A 4,758-nucleotide genomic window follows, 5' to 3' on the forward strand; every position below is an offset into this window, starting at 1 on the left:
CAAGCTTTTCACATATTGTGCTTTGCTTATTTACTTTTCTGTTGCTACTGTTACAATTACTACAAAACTGCTATCGTTACTTTTGCCACTGTTAGCATTACTATCATACTACTTTGCTACTAAATACTTTGCTCCAGATACTAAGTTATCCAGGTGTGGTTGAATTGACAACTCAACTGCTAATACTTGAGAATATTCTTTGGCTCCCCTTGTGTCAAATCAATAAATTTGGTTTGAATACTCTACCCTCGAAAATTGTTGTGATCCCCTATACATGTGGGTTATCAGTGAACTACTCCCTCCTCATCATGGAGAGCGCCGGGATGATGAAGATGGCCACCGGTGATGGATTCCCCCTTCGGCAGGGTGCCGAAACGCGCTCCCGAGAGGTTTTTGGTGGCTACAGAGGCTTGCGGCGGCGGAACTCCCGATCTAGGTTTCTTTTTGGAGGTTTGGGTATTTATAGGAGGGTTTGGCGTCGATAACAAGTCTGGAGGACCCACGGGGTGTCCACGAGGCACAGGGGCACACCCTAGGGGGGCGCCCTCCACCCTCGTGGGCCCCATGGGACTCCTCTCCGATAACATTTTGTTCTACTATTTTTTTTCTATTTTCTAGAAAAATCTCCGTTGATTTTCAGCGCATTCCGAGAACTTTTATTTCTGCACAAAAACAACACCATAGTAGTTCTGCTGAAAACAGCGTCAGTCCGGGTTAGTTCTAACCAAATCCTACCAAAATCATGTACAAATATTATAAACATGACATGAATACATCAAAAATTATAGATACGCTGGAGACATATAAGAATCAGACCTAGGGTTTCCCCTGAGCTCGAAGAGGGGCGTGGTTTAAGGCCTTGACAACACCTCCAAGAAGGAAACGACACCTGCAGGTGCCGCCTTTGCCAGCACCGGCAAGCCGAGCAGGGATTCCTCACTGGCTTGAAGCTGAGCAATCCCATAGCCGCCGAATTGGGGATCGAAGATGAGGAAGCCAATGTTAGTCAGAACCACCGTGTTTGATAGAGGCGGAGGTGTCCCGATCTTTCGATGAGATGATAACTATCGATTTGGTGCAGATGACTTTGACGATCCGACTACAAACGTGCACGACATTGCGCCTTAGCAATCGCTAAACCAATCTCCTGAGGTTACTGACGATGCCGGAAGCACAGTCAGCCTGACCACGAAGGTCTATTCCTGCAAGCAATCGAAGAATGAGCAAGAATATGATAAAGCAATCCGAATATTGTGAATATATATGAAGATTGATAATGGTGGGGATTCGTAAGCGGTCTTGGTCTGGTCGTTTGACACAAACAAAGTACATGAAGTTGCAATGGCTAACTTTTAACTAAACAAATCCCAAAGTCTAAACGGTGCCCTAAGGGCTGTATATATGGAGGAAGAGGAGGGGGCGGATTTCGTGGCCCTTGGTGGAGGGGTCCGAAATCAACCCTATCTCTTGTTTCCCCACAAATTGGACTCTAAAAATAGCCTATACTTATGTATTTCTAAATTACATGGACCTGGCCCAATAATAAGGTGACGCAACACCTAGAATAGCCTCGGGATGAAATTTATGAAGTGGCATCTTGTATATTTTGTCCAAGGCTTCATGCACCCATTATGGTGGCTTCAAAGTCCTGAAATCATCACTTGTAACTCCGTTCTTGTTCCCCTTGCGCATGCCATCATCTCCATGCTTGTTCTTGCTCCAGTGTTCATCCTTCTCCAAGCTAGGCCCTTCATTTGTAAGCAAAACAAATGTATCCAATTTAGGCAACATCATATTCTAATGAACATTAGAATCATTACCAAGAAACGAAAGTACCCGATAATTTAATTGGCGTGCGCGAGCTCTAGTAATTGGTCCAGTATCTGTAGCAGTAGGGGCTGTGGGTGTAACAATGGTATTGATGTCCTCATCATCCTCCCCTTCTTGAAATGAAGTCGTCCTCGACGGAAGCTCATCTTTCTCACCCAAATAAGGTTTCAAATCTGCAATGTTAAAAGTGGGACTAACCCCAAAATCTGCAGGCAGCTCAAGTTTATATGCATTATCATTTATTTTCTCCGACACCTTAAAAGGACCATCAGCATGAGGCATTAGCTTTGATTTGCGCAAATCAGGAAATCTATCCTTACGTAAATGTAACCAAACAAGATCTCCATGTGCAAACACAACATGTTTTCTACCCTTATCTCCAGCAAGTTTATATTTAGCATTCATACGCTTAATGTTTTCCTTAGTTAACTCATGCATTTTTAAATCAATTCAGCACGTTGTTTAGCATCAAAATTAACCTTCTCCGAAGATGGAAGAGGCAACAAATCAATAGGTGTACGAGGTAGGAAACCATACACAATTTCAAAAGGGCACATCTTAGTAGTAGAATGCAATGAACGATTATAAGCAAATTCAATATGAGGCAAGCATTCTTCCCACATTTTCTTATTATTCTTGAAAACAGCCCTAAGCATAGTAGACAATGTTCTATTGACTACTTCAGTTTATCCATCGGCTTGGGGGTGACAAGTAGTACTAAAAAGCAGTTTAGTCCCCAACTTAGCCCATAAACATCTCTAAAAGTGGCTAAGAAATTTAGTATCACGATCTGAAATAATAGTATTTGGCACACCATGCAAGCGAATAATTTCACGAAAGAACAAATCAGCAACATTAATAGCATCATCGCTTTTATGACATGGTATAAAGTGTGCCATTTTCGAGAATCTATCCACGACAACAAATATGCTATCCCTCCCCTTCTTTGTTCGAGGTAAACCTAAAACAAAGTCCATAGATATATCCTCCCAAGGAACACTAGGTACAGGCAAAGGCATATATAAACCATGAGGATTGAGTCGTGACTTAGCTTTTTGACATGTAGTGCAGCGAGCAACAAAGCGCTCAACATCCCGTCTCATCTTTGGCCAAACGAAATGTGTAGCAAGTACGTCCTCCATCTTCTTCACGCCAAAGTGTCCCATTAATCCTCCTCCATGCGCCTCCTGTAACAACAAAATACGAACGGAGCTAGCTGGAATGCATAGCTTGTTAGCACGGAACACAAAGCCATCATTGACGATGAACTTGTTCCACATTCTTCCTTCTTTACAATTCTGCATTACATCTTTAAAATCAGCATCATGCACATATTGATCTTTGATGGTCTCCAAACCAAATATTTTGAAGTCAAGTTGTGAAAGCATAGTATAGCGACGAGACAATGCATCAGCAATAACATTTTCTTTATCCTTCTTGTGTTTAATGACATAAGGGAAAGTCTCAATGAATTCAACCCATTTAGCATGTCTACGATTCAGTTTAGCTTGAATTTTAATATGTTTCAAAGCTTCATGATTAGAGTGTATAACAAATTCTTTGGGCCATAAATAATGTTGCCATGTTTCTAAAGTACGAACAAGAGCATATATTCTTTATCATAAGTAGAATAATTCAGACTAGGCCCACTCAATTTTTCAGAAAAGTATGCAACAGGTTTGCCATCTTGTAATAACTCACCTCCTAATCCAATTCCACTAGCATCACATTCAAGCTCAAAAGTCTTATTAAAATCAGGAAGTTGGAGTAAAGGAGCATGTGTCAACTTATCTTTCAATACCATGAAGGCTTATTCCTGTGCGGTACCCCAAAGAAAAGGCCCATCTTTCTTTGTAAGCTCATTGAGAGGTGCAGCAATGGTGCTGGAATCTCTCACAAAACGCCTATAGAATCCAGCGAGGCCAAGAAAACTCCTCACTTGTGTGACAGTTTTGGGCTGCGGCCAACTCTCGATAGCTTCAATCTTGGCTTTATCAACATCAATTCCCTATGGAGTAACAACATAGCCAAGAAAATATACTCAGTCGGTGCAGAAGGTGCACTTCCCAAGGTTACCAAACAAACGTGCATCACGTAAAGCAATAAAAACATCACGTAAATGTTCCAAATGGTCCTCCAAAGATCTGCTATAAATCAGTATATCATCAAAATAGACTACCACAAATCGTCCAATAAAAGCACGTAAAACTTCGTTCATTAATCTCATGAAAGTACTAGGTGCATTAGTTAACCCAAAAGGCATGACTAACCACTCATATGATCCAAACTTAGTTTTAAATGTCGTTTTCCATTCATCTCCCAATTTCATACGAATTTGATGGTATCCACTACGCAAATCAACTTCGGAGAATATTGTAGAGCCACTCAATTCATCAAGCATATCATCTAGCCTAGGAATAGGATGACGATAACGAATAATAATATTATTAATGCCTCTACAATCAACACACATACGTGATGTACCATCCTTTTTTGGCACTAGAATAATAGGAACAACACAAGGACTAAGGGATTCGCGTATATAACCTTTGTCGAGCAGCTCCTGTACTTGACGCATAATCTCCTTCGTTTCCTCTGGATTGGTACGGTATGGTGCACGGTTGGGTAATGATGCACCGGGAATTAAGTCAATCTGATGCTCAATCCCTCAAATGGGAGGTAATCCCGGTGGCACGTATTGTGGAAAGACGTCAGCGAACTCCTGCAAAATGTTAGTGATAGCAGGAGGCAAAGAGGAAGGCACGTCCTCAAATGAAAATAATGCCTCTTTGCGCACAAAAGCATAGCAAACAGATTTGCTGAAATCTAGCTCATCAATATCAGATTTAGTGGCAAGTAAACATGCACTTTTCAATTTAATTTCAGAAGCAACACTAGATGGTTTATTATTAGGCTTCATTTGTTGCT

The sequence above is a fragment of the Triticum aestivum genome, chromosome 3B (genome assembly GCF_018294505.1).
Source record: "Triticum aestivum cultivar Chinese Spring chromosome 3B, IWGSC CS RefSeq v2.1, whole genome shotgun sequence".
Classification (NCBI taxonomy): Eukaryota; Viridiplantae; Streptophyta; class Magnoliopsida; order Poales; family Poaceae; genus Triticum; species Triticum aestivum.